Genomic DNA, 11,046 nt, shown 5'->3' on the forward strand with positions numbered 1-11,046 from the left:
TAATGTTGATAATGGTGAAGTAAAAGAAGCACAAAATATTAGGAAATCCGATGATCTGTATGGTCCCTGGATGCAAGTGGTGAATAGGAGAAGGAAGAACACTGGGGTCAAAAGGAATGCAAGCTCGGATTCAGGGAGACAAAACACTGCTCATAATTCGGGTTCTCGCTTTAAGGCCCTTCAGGAAATTCAAGTCGAAGATAATCCAGAAAGTAACCCGATACAAAAGCCATCTATGTTGGGGACTAATAAAAAGGGAGCAATGTCTTCTACTGGCCATTTATATGCCAAGACAAGTGGTAGTGCTGAATCTAGCAAACAAGGGGAAGCAAGACGAATTTCTAAAGACTTTACTGAACCAAAAAAAAGTGATGTACCGGGTCCACAACGAACGAAAAACAGTATTGTTGTAGCTTAAATAGGCAAGATTACAAGTGTTGATTCATCCCTTCATAAAGACAAACATGTGGCTATAAGGGTGACGGAAAATGATGAGAATTTAGCCCCACAGGATCATAACTTAGGCATTTTCCAAAGAACTGCTCGAGGGACCAATACAAAAGTCCAAAATCAAGGGCTTGCTGCCGTTAAAGGATGCCGAGCAAACCAGTGTTAGCTGAGTGGATTTCAGCTATGGACTCTGAACTTAACCGAACAAGTATTACGTTGGAGAATCCATCCACAGAAATCCAAGGTTCAAAAGATGGTGACGGTGATATGGTCCAATGGCGTACGAACACTATGTTCGAACAGTCAGAGAAAGCAGATATGCAGGTCTAATCCTTCATATCATCTTCTTTTCCCTTTTCTTATGGTTAAGGTTATTTTTTGGAATATTCGGTGAGCTCGGGACCCTGATTTCAATAGATATTTTAAGTTATTGATGAAGTCTAAAAGACCGGATATTGTTGCTATTTTGGAACCAAGAATTAGTGGTATTGATGCTGATCAGTTTATAAAGAACTCGGGTTTTGAGTTCTCCTATCGTGTTGAAGCTTCGGGGTTTTCTGGTGGTATTTGGATACTTTGGAAGAATTCTATTCATATTACTATCCTGGCCGTTTCACGATAATATATTCATGCAGCGTGTTCAATGATGGATGGAGAAAAATAATGCTTTATTACGTTTTTTTATGCTAGTCCTGCGATTGGGATTAGAAACAGGTTGTGGAGGCATTTGAAAGAATTAGATCCAGGTTCGGGGTTGCCGTGGTTGCTTGGTGGGGATTTTAATGTTATTAGTAATTATGGTGAACGACAAGGTGGTTCTCAACGGCGCCATGGAGTTTGCGTAAAATTTGGTGAATTTATGTTCGATACAGGGTTGATTGATATGGGGTTTTCAGGTCCAAAGTTCACTTGGAAACGTGGAACCCTTTCTCAAAGGCTGGATAGGTGTATTTGCAATGTTGAGTGGTATGATTACTTTGAAAATTCTGAAGTCTTTCTCCTCTAAAAATTGGGTTCGGATCATCGACCCATTCTCCTTAAGTTTGGGGAGCAGGAGGAGGCTTCCCATAATCGACCTTTCCGATAAATTGATGCTTGGAGTGATCACCCAGATTTCCAAAACTTACTGATGAATTCTTGGAAAAATGATAGAGACTTGTACGAGAATATACTTGAATTCCAAGCTCAAAGTACTAAGTGGAATAAAGAGGTGTTTGGGCATATTGGGAGGCGTAAGAATTTGTTGCTTGCTCGAATCCATGAAGTTGAAAAAGCAGTGGATAATTCCAATGATCATGCTCTACTAGATCTAGAGATGAGGCTTAAAAAGGAGTTGAACGTAGTTCTCGCTCAAGAAGAAAGCTTGTGGAACCAAAAAGCTAGAACCACTTGGACCGCGAGGATAGGAATACCTCTTTCTTTCACGCATCGATTATTAACCGTCGGAAGCACAACACAATTAGTATATTGAAGTTTCCTAATGGTTCTTGGTGTAGTGACCATGTGCGTCTCAAAGATCATGCAATTAATTTTTTCCAGAAACTATTTACGAGCGAGCGAATGATGCCTATTATTGATATTGGGAGGGGCAATTTCTTTCGTTATGGGGATGATGCTCTTCGGCCGTTGGTGCGTGATATTTCATTGGAAGAGGTTAGAAGTGTTATCCTTAGTATGGCTCCCTTGAAAGCCCCGGGCGCGGATGGAATCCATGCAACATTTTTTCAGAAGAATTGGAACACAATTGGTGGGTCGATTTTCCGATTTATCGATCGATTTTTCAAAGATGGATATCTAGCTGATTGGGTGAATCAGACTCTGTTGGTTTTGATCTCGAAGGTTAATAATCCTGTCTCAATTACTCAGTTTAGGCCTATTAGTTTGTGTAATGTTCTCTATAAGACCATTACAAAACTGATTGTATGTCGTTTGAAACCGTTTCTTCCTAAATGGGTGGACGAAAGTCAAGCTAGTTTTGTTCCAGGCCGCCAGATTACAGATAACATTATTCTTGCCCAGGAGGTTATTCATTCGATGACAAAGAAGAAGGGTAGAATAGGATGGATGGAAATCAAGGTGGATTTGGAGAAGGCTTATGATCGCCTGGAATGGAATTATATCGAGAACACTCTTCATGCAATTGGCCTACCGGAAGTACTCATTTCTCGTATCATGTTGTGTTAGATCTGTGTCGACACAGATTATATGGAATGGGGATCATACGGATCCCTTTAAGCCTACGAGGGGTATTCGACAGGGGGATCCACTATCTCCTTATTTATTTGTCTTATGTATGGAGAGACTGTCTCAAACTATAAAGGCAAAAGTAGGTTCGGATGACTAGAAGAAGATTCATCTCTCAAAGGAGGGTCCTGGGTTATCCCATCTCTTCTTCGCAGACGAGTGTTGTTTGCTAAAGCATCATTGGATCAAGTTTCGATAATCAATGGTGTTTTGGACAGGTTTTGTGATGAATTAGGACACCGCATTAGCTCAGCTAAAACTCAGATTTTCTTTTCAAGTAACTGTCCAGTAAGCACTCGTCAGGCTATTTCTCAAAGTTTCGGTTTTGAGGAGGTTCAGGATCTTGGCAAATATCTGGGTGTCCCGTTACTCCATAATAGAGTCACTAAAGCCACATACTCTTATCTCATTGATAGATTGAATCAACGACTGTCGGGTTGGGCGGCGAAATGTCTTACTTTAGCAGGTCGTATAACACTTGCTAAGGCTACACTTCAGGCTATCCCGGTCTATGTGATGCAATCAACTTGGATACCGAAAAGTTTGTGTATTGAAATGGAAAAGATTATTCGAAGATTTGTTTGGGGCTCGAATAATGGTGGTACTGGTATTCCCCTGGTTAAATTGGAATCTATGCAGCAACCAATAAAATTTGGAGGTGTGGGTATTCAGAATCTATATAATCAAAACAAGGCATTCTTGATGAATGTGGGTTTCCAATTGATAACCAATCCGGAGAAACTTTGGGTTCGCACTCTTCGTGGAAAATATAAATGGGACAGTCTTGTTCTTGTTTCATTAAATCACAGTAATGGCTCCCGCTTGTGGAAAGGATTACGATACATTTGGAGTGAGTTGTACGATAATATCGCTTGGAACATACGGGATGGGCGAGATACATATTTTTGGTATGATCATTGGCTTGATACTGAAAATCGTCTTGTATTCTTCTATACAGGAGCAGGCACACCAAGACCCACCTCGGTTAGCGATATGGTTCTCCCTTCAGGTTCGTGGAATTGGGGCAAGCTTTCGCCATTACTCCTTGAACATGTACTTCAAAGAATTACTGTTGTCCAACCACCCCATGATTATTTGGGTACTGATACACCCGGGTGGAGATGGGAGCCCCATAGAAATTTCACGACAAGGTCAGCCTATACTGAAATCACATGCCTTGACAATAGGAAGAAACATCCTCTATGGAGTTTGATTTGGAAGCTAGAAGTTCCACAAAGAATTCGTACTTTTCTTTGGCTATTATTCCATGATCGAATTCTTACCAATGCTGAACGATCTCGTCGGCACCTTTCTAGCCTAGTGAATTGTAAGATTTGTGGGGCTGTTAGGGAGGATGCTGACCATATTTTGCGTCATTGTAATATGGCTATGAATATGTGGGTAAGGGTTATCAAGCTTGAGAAGCTTAATGAGTTCTTGGCTCTTTCTTACAAGATTTGGATTAAACGTAACTTAAGGGCTACTGAAGTGTATGCACGAATGAATGATAATTGGGATATTCGCTTCTCTGTTTACTGTTGGCACCTTTGGAAACGAAGATGTAGTATTCTCTTTGATCCAAATTATGTGGAAAGAGAGGAGTTCATTTATCGTTGCGATCGTTTTGTTGATGATATTGTGATTGCTAAGGTTAGCACCACTAATTCTAGTCCATCGATATCTAGAAGTATTTTGTCTTGGATTCGGCCTCCCAGGTTGGATTAAGGAAATTCGGATGGGGCTGTAAGAACGTGTGATAATATGGCGGTTGCAGGAGGTGTTCTGCGCAACTCTGAGGGAGAATGGATTTTTGGTTTCACGCGTAGCCTAGGAAGGTGTTCGATTCTTACCACTGAGTTGTGGGGTGTTCATGATCTCTTGTTGCATGCTTGGAGGCTAGGAATTCGAAAAATTGAACTGGAAACCGATAATCTAGAGATTAAGAAGATCTGCACTTTTTCTTCGGCTGAGCTTGTGGGGAGTGCTTTGGTTACTAAAATCCATGAGCTGCTCGAACTTGAGTGGATCATAAAGGTATCACATGTATTTAGGGAGAAAAATATGGTTGCGGATAGGCTGACTGCTTTGAGTCGAGGAGCCCTCATTGCTGCTACTGTTTTCTTAGAGCCACCTTCGGAGTTATCTTCCACGCTGCTGCGAGATCTTCAAACCTCCGGCTAATTCTTGTCTTATTGTTATATCAAAAAAAAAAAAAAAATCTAATTTTAACTTTTTTTAACTCTTGTTATATTATTATTTTTATTTAATTACTCATACCGACCGACCTAATTCAAAAGAAAGTTGAATAAGTAAAAGGATAAACTACATTAGATACCATCGAGCTTTAGGCGTTGTATCATTTATACTATAAAACTTTTAATTTTGTCAATTATAGCACTGTATTTTTATTTTTGTTTAAATCGTTAATGAAACGATGTCATGACTGATAACTATCGACGTAGACACCTTGCCAAAACGACGTCGTTATGATCCTACTGTTAACGATTTAACGACCCGTGGTTCACTCGAGACGAAATAAAAGTTTAGTACTAGAATTGACAAAATTAAAAGTTCAGTGGTATAAATGATACAACGCCTAAAGTTAAGTGGTATTTGTATAGTTTACCCTATATAAAAAACTTTGAGAACAAACATAATTACCATATTTTATATATTTTCGAGAATAAAATCAAAATTTAAAAGTTTTAAAGATAGTGAATATCATCTCTTACGTTGGTTCTCTAATTCTTAATTTGATTAAATAATATAATCTTATTCCAAAGAATTAATTTATGTGGTATTATTCAAATTGTTTAACATGATTAAAATATCACAACAACTAAACATCAAACTCGTAATTAAGTTATAACTGAATTAAATATGGAGGTAGAATTCTAGGTTTAGACAATTTATCCAAGGGAAGGGATTACCTGACTATGAGACCAGAAGGGAACTACAACCCAGATGAAATATTAAGCCCGGTTCATCAAATTTCAGCCCAAGTTTCTCATTCTTACAAACATTAAACAAGTAAAGTATTTGTCTCTTCCCACATGTCTGATCAAATCTTTGTCCCTGTTCTGTATCTATGATCTTCCTCCCCCCTTCATGTGATCATCTGTAAATATTTCGTTCATCGGACATAATAATCGTTTGAAGTTGTGGATGTATAAAAAGCAATTCAAGAAACCAGTTCTCTACAAGGAACGGTAAGAAATTTAATACGTTTCCCTATTTTTGTTTGTTTTTTTCATTTAATACGTTACCATTATAGATTGAAATCCAGGAGATTTAGATATTTGCATTTGCTCAATGTTGTTATTTTAGCTTTGTCAGCTAACAATAAATAAAGAATGTTGATTAGAGTTGAGAAGTCCAATTGAGACCGAGTTGGTTATTGATTTCACTCGGAGTATTGCAATGTATAGCCCTAAAGTTTACAACTTTGTTTTGGGTTGCTAAAACTTCAATTTAGAGTCACTTTTATAGGTTGGAAGGGAAAAGAAAAAGAATCCGAGGAAGATAAATCAAGAGAAACTTCAGAAGAATTGTGTATCTTTAAGCTCTGAACCAATGAGGGAGGAACTAGTGGAGATGGCTGTTAAATTTCTATTGCATCCGACTGTCGGAAGAAGTCCGGTTAGCCAGAGGCGTTCCTTTCTCGAGAATAAAGGCCTTACCAGTGATGAGATAGATGAAGCCTTTCGTCGTGTTCCTGTGAGTGCATTGATCTTTTTGCTTCATACATGATTCTATGTAATTTCTTCTTTTTGCTTTTATATTGTGATAACATTTTTTCTCCTGTTGTGCAAATTGAAGGATGCTACTTCAAGTGTACCGTTTCGACGAGACATTAACTTGAGTCAAGGTAATAAGTTTAAGCTGTTGACATGTTTCATCTATGAATTAGTTTTAAGCTTTTAACAAAGATTGTTAGTACCGGCAATGCACTTAGTAACCGTATAACCTAAAGTGTGATCACAATCTCATTTTGCTGGATGATGCCTATTAATTATTAAAAACAGATGTGCAGTCAAAGCCGTTTGCTAATGTTCAACTACAAGGCACACCCCAGTCCTCCCAACCTCTGGCGGAACCGATGGTAGCAATTTCTCGACCATCCCAGTTTTCCTGGTCATACGCAATTGTTTCTGTTGTGCTACTTGTTTTTTCTGGAGCCGGGACTTCCATGCTCCTAAAGGTAATCAAAACAAGTTTGTATTAGCAGCTTGGTGTAAAAGATTCCCTAAATGTTTATTTTTGTCCTAGCATGTTACTATGGTTCCGTTGTTTGATGTTCTATTGCCTGTTTAGAAATTCCTTTTGCCCAGGTTGAAGTCTTTGGATCCGTAAGGTTGTTTTGGAAGAGGAGGATGGTGATGAAGGAAGAAACTCGAAACAAAGTTTGTCTAAAGAAGTGATCGAAGCTGCCAAGGCAGCTGCAGTGGCTTCCTTCGTTGCTGCAAAAGCTAGTCTGCAAATGTTGCAGTCAAATGAAGAAGGTGAGTTTTATCCAAAGGATGCTTCTGCCTTGTTCTTGTAGCAACTTACATAACATGCCTGATTTATGTATTTGTAAGAGGCTCTTTTCATCTTATGCTTCTACTTTTAAGCTGTCATCTCTAACAGTTAATGGCACTGATTTTATCCTTTGCTAGAGAGGAGACACTTCGATGTTCTGTTAAGACGTTTAGGCATCCATATAGCAGAACTGAGGTCGATGAGTACAACGGTACAGAGACTGGAGAGTACTAGGAATGCTTCCTACAAACACATGGATCAGTACAGTCAGCGTACGTCACTGAATGGTAGGCTGCATTGTTTTAATTATGCAAATTTATATTCTTTGTTTACATCTCAATCATTTCCTTTTGCTTCATCAACGCAAACAAGTTGTAAATGCTTCGATTACCATTCATGCTGTTTCATATGTTTCTAACTAATTATTAATCTGCTTTTAACTGATTCAAGACTAATAGTCTTTCCATTTTACTTTTGTTTTTACCCCAAAATGGAAGTAATGAATATGTTTATGAATTACATTAATACATTTGTTACTGAATCTTTGGAATAATAGTACGTTCGGGTATAATATCCTCTTTTAGAAGTCCTCAAATTTTAGGTGGAATCCTGTAATTAATGTATCATACTATATCCTTATTCGGAGCTTCGTGATTCCTCTTTAGTATTTAGATCCACTGTCAGCAGGATCTGTTAACAAGTTTAATAAATAGTCTTTTTTTTTTCTTTGGAAATCCTCTCTTCTAACAACTGATTTAATGTTTCGCCTGTGCTCTTCTCTTAGGCAATGTAACAATGTGTTGAATTTGTCTTGATTTTTTTTGCCTCTTTGAAATAATCAGGACTTGATAGCAATATGTCAAAGGCGTCTTTCGTACAAGGAGATTACCCCAGAAACTTCCCCTGTCCAATGGTAATTCGACAAGGCTCATATACTGCTTGAAATCCGTAATGTTGTCATATTTCACCGAGGCATTACTTGAACATACCAATTCTAATGACTTTGTTTCTTCCTTTTCCATTCAGAAATTTAGCACAAGTGGTGTATCAAGTTTTGATAGTTCAGGTACCTTTCCGAGCTCTTCTCACTATTATGTTCTCTTTTATCTATTCCCGCATTTGGGCTTAATTTTGCGTTTGCTTGTTTGTTTTCTCCGATGATTTGAACTTCTACAGTTAAGCCTTCATCTGCAGCCTCGAGACCGTCTGCCGGTCAGCAACCGAAGTCTTATACGGAGGTATTTTTCCCTTTCTTTTTCACATCGTTAATGTACGATATATATCACATGTTAGCACAGCAAAGTTCCATTCAGTTTTCTCACGTCACCCACGACTAAATTCGGTAAGTTTTGCAGATCATGGCTAAGATACAAAAAGGAGTGAAACCTCCTGGAATAAAAGTAAGCACTCATCTCCCACGGTCGATAAAACAAATGTGATTCATCGATTCGGTTTTAACGTTATATTTCTTATGTTGGATTTCAGGATATCGATGATTCACCGCCAAATCCTAATCAACCACTACCAAATCCTCAAATAACTCCAAGACTTAAGGTAAGTCATTCCTAAGGAAAGTCATCGTAGTACCTTTCTTGCTGCTCTTTGCGCAATATACGCGAGGAATTAAAACAAATGCAAGTGAAACCGGATAACAGTCTTCCTTAATATTTACTACATAACCACGGATTTAATATTCTTGTTTTTAGTTCTATCTTTAGCCCTTTCCTTTAGTTAAACCGTGTGTTTCGAACAGCCTTGGGAATCTCGACTGCAGAACACCTTCGGTTACACACTGGGAAAAGGGTTTTCTCAGCCAAATGGAGAGAATGGACAGCCATGGTGGAGACGTAATAATAATACCAACGGTAGAGTGGAAGCCGGGAATGGAATGAGAGCAGACTCGTATGGTCTGAGGACCGACAAATAGCTGGTTCAGCAGTCTTCAGGTAAATCCCCCACCATAAAAAGTCGAGGGTATCGTCCCGAATCATCGGCTTCCGGTTGAGAAGTTTGGAATTCATGATTCAGAAGATATGCATAACAGCATAAGACTGTATACTTTGTTATGTTGGTCTAGTTGCCTGGTGGAATGTTCATGTTTGGTTTGAAGTTTGAAAACAAAATCTATAGAAATGTTGTGTGGATGCAAAGTTCATACCAAAAAATCAATTCAAATATGTGAAAATCATCACTTGATAGATGCTAACAAGAACTTATTCTGTGGCCATTATATTTTTTTCCAATTAAATATGATCAAAAAATTAGAATTTCGGAATGAGAGAGTTTAATTGTGTCATCATTAAATATTTAATAAGAGAGTTTTAACTTTTTATAATTTGATTTGATTTGATCAAGTTAATCTATGTTTAAATTGTTAAATGAACGTGTATAAAAAAATTGTTAAATGAACGTTTATAAAAAAAATTGTTAAATGAACGGGTGGAGAATATTTACTACTAGTAAAGCTTTTCTTAATTCTGATATTTCTTCTCGCGTTATATATCCTTAAAAATAAGGGTAAATGATAAAAATAGTTCCCTAACTTTTAGGGCATTTACATTTTGGTCACTCAACTTTTAAAACATGCAATACAGTCATTGAACTTTTAGTTCATTTTCATTTTGATTTGTCGTTACCTCCCGTTAGTTTTTGCTAATGTGACACTTAACCCCGTTAACTCCCCCTTCTTCTTCTTCTTCTTCATCATCATCATCATCATCATCATCATCTTCTTCATCATCATTTTTATAACCTGCAAAAGAGAATTATAGGATGAGAAAAATAAAGAGTAAACAAGTTCATGCAAAATAGAATAATGGAATCAGAAAAATGAAGAGTCACACATTTTTTCTCTTTACCCATGAAATATAACATGCTGAAACATATATCTTTGAAGTTTCTGGGCTTGATTATGGCATGCTCAATTTGGCTAGTTAGATAGACATCACTAAAGGGAAAAAACTCTTAAAACATGTCTTTATGATTCATTGTTTGGCCTTGAATATCAAGATCTAATCATTACTCAAATCTGCAAAATTCCAAGTTTCCATCAAACTTCAACAACAAATAACCATAAAAGAATACTATTTTGGTACCATAAACACGCAAGAAAAAAAGAATCAAATTTTATACACCAAATTTACTCGTAAAATCCAGCAACCCCTTTTCTTTTTCACCATCAAAATGACAAGAAGTTGCCTTTTTTTCTCTCTTTAGAATTGCAAAATAATAATAATAATAATAATAATAATAATAATAATAAATAATAATAATAATAATAATAATAATAATAACAACAACAACAACAACCTCAACATCCCAACCTTGTACATAGAACGAATCAAAAACCCAAAAACTCATTTTCAATTTTCAAAAAACATCTCATCATTCTTCTAAATACCCACACAATAAATGGAGATAAATCCTCACACAATAAATGGAGAAGAAGAAGTTGTTGACGGGATTGGATTCAACACTTACTTGTCCATGGTTAAAGGAAATGCCTCTAGAGAAGCAAGAGAAAAGATAACCTGGAGAAGAAGAATGAAAGTTAACAGGAGTTAAGTACCACGTCAGAAAAAACTAACGGGAGGTAAAATTAATGGTGATGTTGACGTGTCACCATAAGATAATGCTACCTCATCATTGAAAAAATAAAAAAATATTACGTTAACAACTTTGTTAATTTTTAACGATGGGTGACTAAAATAAAACTAAATTATAACGTTAAGTATATGTCGCAACCGACCATTAGGGGGAAAAGCCGACTAGTTGCAATGATGAGATTTTTGAAATGTTTTTGAAATGATTTTAATGAAATGTCAGGAGTCG

The 11,046-nt window shown here is 37.1% G+C and overlaps 1 pseudogene; it reads left to right on the plus strand.

Annotated features, from left to right (window-relative positions):
- Positions 1–5,666: 5,666 nt before the first annotated feature.
- Positions 5,667–9,385, plus strand: LOC120148933 (annotated as a pseudogene).
- Positions 9,386–11,046: the final 1,661 nt, after the last annotated feature.

This window comes from Hibiscus syriacus, unplaced genomic scaffold, assembly GCF_006381635.1.
Source record: "Hibiscus syriacus cultivar Baekdansim isolate YM2019G1 unplaced genomic scaffold, ASM638163v2 tig00110988_pilon, whole genome shotgun sequence".
Classification (NCBI taxonomy): domain Eukaryota; kingdom Viridiplantae; phylum Streptophyta; class Magnoliopsida; order Malvales; family Malvaceae; genus Hibiscus; species Hibiscus syriacus.